We start from the raw sequence: 12,500 nt of genomic DNA, 5'->3' as shown, positions 1-12,500 counted from the left end.
TCATATTGCCACCTTCCTTCTTTTCCTTTCTTTCTTAACCTCGAACAAATTCATTTGCCAGATATTCCTGCGTTCTCGGTTTATATTTTTCTCATAACATCACAAATCATTACGTGTAGTGCATAAAATTCATGTTTAATATTTCCCTTTTGGGTTTCTCTCGAGAACAAATTCTTATATTTCCTTGCGTTCTCAGGTTGAGCTAACATCTGGTAGCACGAGTATCCCACGTAGCACGTAACCACGGGCGCTGGACAATCGACACAAGTGCCGAGGAAGCGCGGACAGGACGCATGCTGGGCTCTGGGTGTAACAATGCCCCTCCGAAAGCCAACCTCATTTTATTTACTTTTCGTTTCTCTGCAAACAAGAAGTTTGACTTCTTTCTAGTTTTAGTTTCTCTCAAACATCTTTCCATAACTATCTCAAACTTTTAGCTCGGATAGAAGAGTTGATGCTCAGTTAGTACGAGTATACACATCAGTGCATACAAGTCACCAACCTCCTCGATGGGAGGCTCGCCACATAAGGGCCATTCGGTCTTAGACACCGACCCGTGGCAATGCTGTGTAGAGAAAAGTTCTAAACGAAGTACGGAACGAAACAGTCGAGACCGAAGTCTCGAGGCGCCGTGAACTGCTTCTCGACCGAGATCGTAGAATAGCCCCAAGCGCGCGCTGAACCGCCCGACTCGCCGAACCGTCGAGTCTCTTAAGGATACCGAACGGCCGGCAAGGACGCCGGCGCCGCGCGGTGAATAGCACGCGCGCTTATGGGTGCAAACCGCCGCGGCAACAGCCCGTCCGGCGGGGCTGTTGGGACTTAGAAAAATTTTTGCATGAAAAATTTTTTTGTACAACACAATAAATATTTATATTTCCAGGATATTTAACACAAAATATTCAACTTTTCATATACTATCTCGGTACTTTGAACATTTTTCAAGTCCAACCGCCAAGAGTAAACTTATCTTTCTATCGTATCTAGACCATTATAAATATTAGATCATTGTATAATAAAGCATTCTAACAATAAATATCAAGTATCAAAGCTCTAGGATGAATATTTATCGAATAAACTCAGAATAATGTTCCGGGCGCATTGCGTGCAACTCCGACCGAAGTGAAATTTTTCTAAGTCCAACCGCCAAGAGTAAACTTTTTTCCTAGCGTTCGCAGACCATTATAAATATTAGATCATTGTATAATAACGCATTCTAACAATAAATATCAAGTATCAAAGCTCTAGGATGAATATTTATCGAATAAACTCAGAATAATGTTCCAGGCGCATTACGAGCAACTCCGACCGAAGCGAAATTTTTCTAAGTCCAACCGCCAAGAGTAAACTTTTTTCCTAGCGTTCCCAGACCATTATAAATATTAGATCATTGTATAATAACGCATTCTAACAATAAATATCAAGTATCAAAGCTCTAGGATGAATATTTATCGAATAAACTCAGAATAATGTTCCGGGCGCATTGCGAGCAACTCCGACCGAAGCGAAATTTTTCTAAGTCCAACCGCCAAGAGTAAACTTTTTTCCTAGCGTTCCCAGACCATTATAAATATTAGATCATTGTATAATAACGCATTCTAACAATAAATATCAAGTATCAAAGCTTTAGGATGAATATTTATCGAATAAACTCAGAATAATGTTCCGGGCGCATTGCGAGCAACTCCGACCGAGCGAAATTTTTCTAAGTCCAACCGCCAAGAGTAAACTTTTTTCCTAGCGTTCCCAGACCATTATAAATATTAGATCATTGTATAATAACACATTCTAACAATAAATATCAAGTATCAAAGCTTTAGGATGAATATTTATCGAATAAACTCAGAATAATGTTCCGGGCGCATTGCGAGCAACTCCGACCGAGCGAAATTTTTCTAAGTCCAACCGCCAAGAGTAAACTTTTTTCCTAGCGTTCCCAGACCATTATAAATATTAGATCATTGTATAATAACGCATTCTAACAATAAATATCAAGTATCAAAGCTTTAGGATGAATATTTATCGAATAAACTCAGAATAATGTTCCGGGCGCATTGCGAGCAACTCCGACCGAGCGAAATTTTTCTAAGTCCAACCGCCAAGAGTAAACTTTTTTCCTAGCGTTCCCAGACCATTATAAATATTAGATCATTGTATAATAACGCATTCTAACAATAAATATCAAGTATCAAAGCTTTAGGATGAATATTTATCGAATAAACTCAGAATAATGTTCCGGGCGCATTGCGAGCAACTCCGACCGAGCGAAATTTTTCTAAGTCCAACCGCCAAGAGTAAACTTTTTTCCTAGCGTTCCCAGACCATTATAAATATTAGATCATTGTATAATAACGCATTCTAACAATAAATATCAAGTATCAAAGCTTTAGGATGAATATTTATCGAATAAACTCAGAATAATGTTCCGGGCGCATTGCGAGCAACTCCGACCGAGCGAAATTTTTCTAAGTCCAACCGCCAAGAGTAAACTTTTTTCCTAGCGTTCCCAGACCATTATAAATATTAGATCATCGTGTGGTAAAGCATTTTGAAGACAAATATCAAGTATGAAAGCGCTCGGATGAGTATTTATCGAATAAACTGAGAATAATGTTCGGAGCGCATCGCTTGCTCGGCCGCTCGACCGAATCGTTCGCGCGCCGAGGCGCGTCGGATCGCCGTGCGAAGGAGCTCGAGCGAAATTTTTCTAAGTCCAACCGCCAAGAGTAAACTTTTCTCCCCGAGCTCCCGCACGACTTTAATCGTTATATCCACGCACGATACCGCTTGTCATCAATATTTCTCGAGTTTCAAAGCTCTCGAACGCGTATTGCTCCAGTTTTTGTGAAATATTGCTCCGACCGCCAAGAGTAAACTTATCTTTCCGGCTTACTCGGACAATTATAAATATTAGATCATCGTGTGGTAAAGCATTTCGAAGACAAATATCAAGTATGAAAGCGCTCGGATGAGTATTTATCGAATAAACTGAGAATAATGTTCGGAGCGCATCGCTTGCTCGGCCGCTCGAACGAATCGTTCGCGCGCCGAGGCGCGTCGGATCGCCGTGCGAAGGAGCTCGAGCGAAATTTTTCTAAGTCCAACCGCCAAGAGTAAACTTTTCTCCCCGAGCTCCCGCACGACTTTAATCGTTATATCCACGCACGATACCGCTTGTCATCAATATTTCTCGAGTTTCAAAGCTCTCGAACGCGTATTGCTCCAGTTTTTGTGAAATATTGCTCCGACCGCCAAGAGTAAACTTATCTTTCCGGCTTACTCGGACAATTATAAATATTAGATCATCGTGTGGTAAAGCATTTCGAAGACAAATATCAAGTATGAAAGCGCTCGGATGAGTATTTATCGAATAAACTGAGAATAATGTTCGGAGCGCATCGCTTGCTCGGCCGCTCGAACGAATCGTTCGCGCGCCGAGGCGCGTCGGATCGCCGTGCGAAGGAGCTCGAGTGAAATTTTTCTAAGTCCAACCGCCAAGAGTAAACTTTTCTCCCCGAGCTCCCGCACGACTTTAATCGTTATATCCACGCACGATACCGCTTGTCATCAATATTTCTCGAGTTTCAAAGCTCTCGGACGCGTATTGCTTCAGTTTTTGAGAAATATTGCTCCGACCGCCAAGAGTAAACTTATCTTTCCGGCTTACTCGGACAATTATAAATATTAGATCATCGTGTGGTAAAGCATTTTGAAGACAAATATCAAGTATGAAAGCGCTCGGATGAGTATTTATCGAATAAACTGAGAATAATGTTCGGAGCGCATCGCTTGCTCGGCCGCTCGAACGAATCGTTCGCGCGCCGAGGCGCGTCGGATCGCCGTGCGAAGGAGCTCGAGCGAAATTTTTCTAAGTCCAACCGCCAAGAGTAAACTTTTCTCCCCGAGCTCCCGCACGACTTTAATCGTTATATCCACGCACGATACCGCTTGTCATCAATATTTCTCGAGTTTCAAAGCTCTCGAACGCGTATTGCTCCAGTTTTTGTGAAATATTGCTCCGACCGCCAAGAGTAAACTTATCTTTCCGGCTTACTCGGACAATTATAAATATTAGATCATCGTGTGGTAAAGCATTTCGAAGACAAATATCAAGTATGAAAGCGCTCGGATGAGTATTTATCGAATAAACTGAGAATAATGTTCGGAGCGCATCGCTTGCTCGGCCGCTCGAACGAATCGTTCGCGCGCCGAGGCGCGTCGGATCGCCGTGCGAAGGAGCTCGAGTGAAATTTTTCTAAGTCCAACCGCCAAGAGTAAACTTTTCTCCCCGAGCTCCCGCACGACTTTAATCGTTATATCCACGCACGATACCGCTTGTCATCAATATTTCTCGAGTTTCAAAGCTCTCGGACGCGTATTGCTTCAGTTTTTGAGAAATATTGCTCCGACCGCCAAGAGTAAACTTATCTTTCCGGCTTACTCGGACAATTATAAATATTAGATCATCGTGTGGTAAAGCATTTTGAAGACAAATATCAAGTATGAAAGCGCTCGGATGAGTATTTATCGAATAAACTGAGAATAATGTTCGGAGCGCATCGCTTGCTCGGCCGCTCGAACGAATCGTTCGCGCGCCGAGGCGCGTCGGATCGCCGTGCGAAGGAGCTCGAGCGAAATTTTTCTAAGTCCAACCGCCAAGAGTAAACTTTTCTCCCCGAGCTCCCGCACGACTTTAATCGTTATATCCACGCACGATACCGCTTGTCATCAATATTTCTCGAGTTTCAAAGCTCTCGAACGCGTATTGCTCCAGTTTTTGTGAAATATTGCTCCGACCGCCAAGAGTAAACTTATCTTTCCGGCTTACTCGGACAATTATAAATATTAGATCATCGTGTGGTAAAGCATTTCGAAGACAAATATCAAGTATGAAAGCGCTCGGATGAGTATTTATCGAATAAACTGAGAATAATGTTCGGAGCGCATCGCTTGCTCGGCCGCTCGAACGAATCGTTCGCGCGCCGAGGCGCGTCGGATCGCCGTGCGAAGGAGCTCGAGTGAAATTTTTCTAAGTCCAACCGCCAAGAGTAAACTTTTCTCCCCGAGCTCCCGCACGACTTTAATCGTTATATCCACGCACGATACCGCTTGTCATCAATATTTCTCGAGTTTCAAAGCTCTCGGACGCGTATTGCTTCAGTTTTTGAGAAATATTGCTCCGACCGCCAAGAGTAAACTTATCTTTCCGGCTTACTCGGACAATTATAAATATTAGATCATCGTGTGGTAAAGCATTTCGAAGACAAATATCAAGTATGAAAGCGCTCGGATGAGTATTTATCGAATAAACTGAGAATAATGTTCGGAGCGCATCGCTTGCTCGGCCGCTCGAACGAATCGTTCGCGCGCCGAGGCGCGTCGGATCGCCGTGCGAAGGAGCTCGAGTGAAATTTTTCTAAGTCCAACCGCCAAGAGTAAACTTTTCTCCCCGAGCTCCCGCACGACTTTAATCGTTATATCCACGCACGATACCGCTTGTCATCAATATTTCTCGAGTTTCAAAGCTCTCGGACGCGTATTGCTTCAGTTTTTGAGAAATATTGCTCCGACCGCCAAGAGTAAACTTATCTTTCCGGCTTACTCGGACAATTATAAATATTAGATCATCGTGTGGTAAAGCATTTTGAAGACAAATATCAAGTATGAAAGCGCTCGGATGAGTATTTATCGAATAAACTGAGAATAATGTTCGGAGCGCATCGCTTGCTCGGCCGCTCGAACGAATCGTTCGCGCGCCGAGGCGCGTCGTATCGCCGTGCGAAGGAGCTCGAGCGAAATTTTTCTAAGTCCAACCGCCAAGAGTAAACTTTTCTCCCCGAGCTCTCGCACGAGTTTAATCGTTATATCCACGCACGATACCGCTTGTCATCAATATTTCTCGAGTTTCAATGCTCTCGGACGCGTATTGCTCCAGTTTTTGTGAAATATTGCTCCGACCGCCAAGAGTAAACTTATCTTTCCGGCTTACTCGGACAATTATAAATATTAGATCATCGTGTGGTAAAGCATTTCGAAGACAAATATCAAGTATGAAAGCGCTCGGATGAGTATTTATCGAATAAACTGAGAATAATGTTCGGAGCGCATCGCTTGCTCGGCCGCTCGAACGAATCGTTCGCGCGCCGAGGCGCGTCGGATCGCCGTGCGAAGGAGCTCGAGTGAAATTTTTCTAAGTCCAACCGCCAAGAGTAAACTTTTCTCCCCGAGCTCCCGCACGACTTTAATCGTTATATCCACGCACGATACCGCTTGTCATCAATATTTCTCCAGTTTCAAAGCTCTCGGACGCGTATTGCTTCAGTTTTTGAGAAATATTGCTCCGACCGCCAAGAGTAAACTTATCTTTCCGGCTTACTCGGACAATTATAAATATTAGATCATCGTGTGGTAAAGCATTTTGAAGACAAATATCAAGTATGAAAGCGCTCGGATGAGTATTTATCGAATAAACTGAGAATAATGTTCGGAGCGCATCGCTTGCTCGGCTGCTCGAACGAATCGTTCGCGCGCCGAGGCGCGTCGGATCGCCGTGCGAAGGAGCTCGAGCGAAATTTTTCTAAGTCCAACCGCCAAGAGTAAACTTTTCTCCCCGAGCTCCCGCACGACTTTAATCGTTATATCCACGCACGATACCGCTTGTCATCAATATTTCTCGAGTTTCAAAGCTCTCGAACGCGTATTGCTCCAGTTTTTGTGAAATATTGCTCCGACCGCCAAGAGTAAACTTATCTTTCCGGCTTACTCGGACAATTATAAATATTAGATCATCGTGTGGTAAAGCATTTCGAAGACAAATATCAAGTATGAAAGCGCTCGGATGAGTATTTATCGAATAAACTGAGAATAATGTTCGGAGCGCATCGCTTGCTCGGCCGCTCGAACGAATCGTTCGCGCGCCGAGGCGCGTCGGATCGCCGTGCGAAGGAGCTCGAGTGAAATTTTTCTAAGTCCAACCGCCAAGAGTAAACTTTTCTCCCCGAGCTCCCGCACGACTTTAATCGTTATATCCACGCACGATACCGCTTGTCATCAATATTTCTCGAGTTTCAAAGCTCTCGGACGCGTATTGCTTCAGTTTTTGAGAAATATTGCTCCGACCGCCAAGAGTAAACTTATCTTTCCGGCTTACTCGGACAATTATAAATATTAGATCATCGTGTGGTAAAGCATTTTGAAGACAAATATCAAGTATGAAAGCGCTCGGATGAGTATTTATCGAATAAACTGAGAATAATGTTCGGAGCGCATCGCTTGCTCGGCCGCTCGAACGAATCGTTCGCGCGCCGAGGCGCGTCGTATCGCCGTGCGAAGGAGCTCGAGCGAAATTTTTCTAAGTCCAACCGCCAAGAGTAAACTTTTCTCCCCGAGCTCTCGCACGAGTTTAATCGTTATATCCACGCACGATACCGCTTGTCATCAATATTTCTCGAGTTTCAATGCTCTCGGACGCGTATTGCTCCAGTTTTTGTGAAATATTGCTCCGACCGCCAAGAGTAAACTTATCTTTCCGGCTTACTCGGACAATTATAAATATTAGATCATCGTGTGGTAAAGCATTTGGAAGACAAATATCAAGTATGAAAGCGCTCGGATGAGTATTTATCGAATAAACTGAGAATAATGTTCGGAGCGCATCGCTTGCTCGGCCGCTCGAACGAATCGTTCGCGCGCCGAGGCGCGTCGGATCGCCGTGCGAAGGAGCTCGAGTGAAATTTTTCTAAGTCCAACCGCCAAGAGTAAACTTTTCTCCCCGAGCTCCCGCACGACTTTAATCGTTATATCCACGCACGATACCGCTTGTCATCAATATTTCTCGAGTTTCAAAGCTCTCGGACGCGTATTGCTTCAGTTTTTGAGAAATATTGCTCCGACCGCCAAGAGTAAACTTATCTTTCCGGCTTACTCGGACAATTATAAATATTAGATCATCGTGTGGTAAAGCATTTTGAAGACAAATATCAAGTATGAAAGCGCTCGGATGAGTATTTATCGAATAAACTGAGAATAATGTTCGGAGCGCATCGCTTGCTCGGCCGCTCGAACGAATCGTTCGCGCGCCGAGGCGCGTCGTATCGCCGTGCGAAGGAGCTCGAGCGAAATTTTTCTAAGTCCAACCGCCAAGAGTAAACTTTTCTCCCCGAGCTCTCGCACGAGTTTAATCGTTATATCCACGCACGATACCGCTTGTCATCAATATTTCTCGAGTTTCAATGCTCTCGGACGCGTATTGCTCCAGTTTTTGTGAAATATTGCTCCGACCGCCAAGAGTAAACTTATCTTTCCGGCTTACTCGGACAATTATAAATATTAGATCATCGTGTGGTAAAGCATTTGGAAGACAAATATCAAGTATGAAAGCGCTCGGATGAGTATTTATCGAATAAACTGAGAATAATGTTCGGAGCGCATCGCTTGCTCGGCCGCTCGAACGAATCGTTCGCGCGCCGAGGCGCGTCGGATCGCCGTGCGAAGGAGCTCGAGTGAAATTTTTCTAAGTCCAACCGCCAAGAGTAAACTTTTCTCCCCGAGCTCCCGCACGACTTTAATCGTTATATCCACGCACGATACCGCTTGTCATCAATATTTCTCGAGTTTCAAAGCTCTCGGACGCGTATTGCTTCAGTTTTTGAGAAATATTGCTCCGACCGCCAAGAGTAAACTTATCTTTCCGGCTTACTCGGACAATTATAAATATTAGATCATCGTGTGGTAAAGCATTTTGAAGACAAATATCAAGTATGAAAGCGCTCGGATGAGTATTTATCGAATAAACTGAGAATAATGTTCGGAGCGCATCGCTTGCTCGGCCGCTCGAACGAATCGTTCGCGCGCCGAGGCGCGTCGTATCGCCGTGCGAAGGAGCTCGAGCGAAATTTTTCTAAGTCCAACCGCCAAGAGTAAACTTTTCTCCCCGAGCTCTCGCACGAGTTTAATCGTTATATCCACGCACGATACCGCTTGTCATCAATATTTCTCGAGTTTCAATGCTCTCGGACGCGTATTGCTCCAGTTTTTGTGAAATATTGCTCCGACCGCCAAGAGTAAACTTATCTTTCCGGCTTACTCGGACAATTATAAATATTAGATCATCGTGTGGTAAAGCATTTGGAAGACAAATATCAAGTATGAAAGCGCTCGGATGAGTATTTATCGAATAAACTGAGAATAATGTTCGGAGCGCATCGCTTGCTCGGCCGCTCGAACGAATCGTTCGCGCGCCGAGGCGCGTCGTATCGCCGTGCGAAGGAGCTCGAGCGAAATTTTTCTAAGTCCAACCGCCAAGAGTAAACTTTTCTCCCCGAGCTCTCGCACGAGTTTAATCGTTATATCCACGCACGATACCGCTTGTCATCAATATTTCTCGAGTTTCAATGCTCTCGGACGCGTATTGCTCCAGTTTTTGTGAAATATTGCTCCGACCGCCAAGAGTAAACTTATCTTTCCGGCTTACTCGGACAATTATAAATATTAGATCATCGTGTGGTAAAGCATTTGGAAGACAAATATCAAGTATGAAAGCGCTCGGATGAGTATTTATCGAATAAACTGAGAATAATGTTCGGAGCGCATCGCTTGCTCGGCCGCTCGAACGAATCGTTCGCGCGCCGAGGCGCGTCGTATCGCCGTGCGAAGGAGCTCGAGCGAAATTTTTCTAAGTCCAACCGCCAAGAGTAAACTTTTCTCCCCGAGCTCTCGCACGACTTTAATCGTTATATCCACGCACGATACCGCTTGTCATCAATATTTCTCGAGTTTCAAAGCTCTCGGACGCGTATTGCGCCAGTTTTTGTGAAATATTGCTCCGACCGCCAAGAGTAAACTTATCTTTCCGGCTTACTCGGACAATTATAAATATTAGATCATCGTGTGGTAAAGCATTTGGAAGACAAATATCAAGTATGAAAGCGCTCGGATGAGTATTTATCGAATAAACTGAGAATAATGTTCGGAGCGCATCGCTTGCTCGGCCGCTCGAACGAATCGTTCGCGCGCCGAGGCGCGTCGGATCGCCCTGCGAAGGAGCTCGAGCGAAATTTTTCTAAGTCCAACCGCCAAGAGTAAACTTTTTTCCTAGCGTTCCCAGACCATTATAAATATTAGATCATTGTATAATAACGCATTCTAACAATAAATATCAAGTATCAAAGCTCTAGGATGAATATTTATCAAATAAACTCAGAATAATGTTCCGGGCGCATTGCGAGCAACTCCGACCGAACGAAATTTTTCTAAGTCCAACCGCCAAGAGTAAACTTTTTTCCTAGCGTTCCCAGACCATTATAAATATTAGATCATTGTATAATAACGCATTCTAACAATAAATATCAAGTATCAAAGCTCTAGGATGAATATTTATCGAATAAACTCAGAATAATGTTCCGGGCGCATTGCGAGCAACTCCGACCGAAGCGAAATTTTTCTAAGTCCAACCGCCAAGAGTAAACTTTTTTCCTAGCGTTCCCAGACAATTATAAATATTAGATCACCGTGTGGTAAAGCATTTCGAAGACAAATATCAAGTATGAAAGCGCTCGGATGAGTATTTATCGAATAAACTGAGAATAATGTTCGGAGCGCATAGTTTGCTCGGCCGCTCGAACGAATCGTTCGCGCGCCGAGGCGCGTCGGATCGCCCTGCGAAGGAGCTCGAGCGAAATTTTTCTAAGTCCAACCGCCAAGAGTAAACTTTTCTCCCCGAGCTCCCGCACGACTTTAATCGTTATATCCACGCACGATACCGCTTGTCATCAATATTTCTCGAGTTTCAATGCTCTCGGACGCGTATTGCTCGAGTTTTTGAGAAATATTGCTCCGACCGCCAAGAGTAAACTTATCTTTCCGGCTTACTCGGACAATTATAAATATTAGATCATCGTGTGGTAAAGCATTTCGAAGACAAATATCAAGTATGAAAGCGCTCGGATGAGTATTTATCGAGTTATTGAGAAATAATTTTCCGAGTTATATTTCGACGTGTACTAATCGTGTTCTATCGGTCGTGCGGGTAAACGGCGGGAGTCAGTTTTGGTCTGTACTGTTAGCTAGATCGTCCCCGGATATGTTTGCGATGCGCGTGTTTGGATTAACGAGTTTCCCTCTGTCCCTACCTTTTTTTTCGTTCAAACCATGTCTGTGGATTTGTGCGGATATTGAGATGCCGGTTTTGGGCCATTTAATTGTCAATAAAACAACATGTAATTGTTTGAAATAATACACTATGTTCATATTGTATTATTCGTATCTTATTAATAAAATAAAAAATTTATATTTTAATTTTTTACTTTTAAATCACATGTATTATTTTCAGGTGGCATTCGTATGGGATAATTGGTTATTTCAGCTACATTGTTCTAATAATATAAGGAATATGCTGCTAGAACTCCGGCAATACGCTGCTAGAAGATGAAGCAGTACGGCGCTACAACATGAAGGTATACGCCGCTGGAACTCTGGAAATGGGCCGCTGTAACTGAAAGCAGTACGCTGCTGTAAATAAGGCAATACGCCGCTGTAAATAAGGCAATACGCCGCTGTAAATAGAGGCAATACGCCGCTGTAAATAGAGGCAATACGCCGCTGTAAATAGAGGCAATACGCCGCTGTAAATAGAGGCAATACGCCGCTGTAAGTAAAAGCAACACGCCGCTGTAAATAAGGCAATACGCCGCTGTAAATAGAGGCAATACGCCGCTGTAAATAGAGGCAATACGCCGCTGTAAGTAAAAGCAACACGCCGCTGTAAATAAGGCAATGCGCCGCTGTAAGTAGAAGCAACACGCCGCTGTGAATAAGGCAATACGCCGCTGTAAGTAGAAGCAACACGCCGCTGTGAATAAGGCAATACGCCGCTGTAAGTAGAAGCAACACGCCGCTGTGAATAAGGCAATACGCCGCTGTAAGTAGAAGCAATACGCCGCTGCAGACGAAAGCAATACGCCGCTGCAGGCGAAAGCAATACGCCGCCGGAACTGAAAGCAATACGCCGCTGCAGACGAAAGCAATACGCCGCTGGAGCTGAAAGCAATACGCCGCTACAGACGAAAGCAATACGCCGCTACAAAATGAAAGCAATACGCCGCTACAAAATGAAAGCAATACGCCGCTGGAACTTTGAAATTCTTCGAGTATACAGACACACGCTTGGATAAGTACGTCCGCGGTGGTCTCGGTGGATCGTACGTCGTCGTGACGCGATATTCGTATACTTTCTCTACCAGGTTCGCGCGGCATTAACAATAAATAAATAAATAAATAAATAAATAAATAAATAAATAAATAAATAAATAATAAATAATTATCGCGTGTTTTTATTAGAGAGTTATGTCTCGTTATATAGTTGCGTTTCTCAAGTGAAATTCAAACGATTCTAGATTGCATGTCTTTCTCTCTCTCTCTCTCTCGTTCGATCAAGCGTATGATTCTTAGCGTCGAAATGAAAAAAAAAAGAAAATTGAAATTCTATCTACTCTTCCGTGTAC

Source organism: Lasioglossum baleicum, unplaced genomic scaffold (assembly GCF_051020765.1).
Source record: "Lasioglossum baleicum unplaced genomic scaffold, iyLasBale1 scaffold0028, whole genome shotgun sequence".
In the NCBI taxonomy this organism is placed as follows: Eukaryota; Metazoa; Arthropoda; class Insecta; order Hymenoptera; family Halictidae; genus Lasioglossum; species Lasioglossum baleicum.
Note: the sequence above shows the minus strand (reverse complement) of the source record.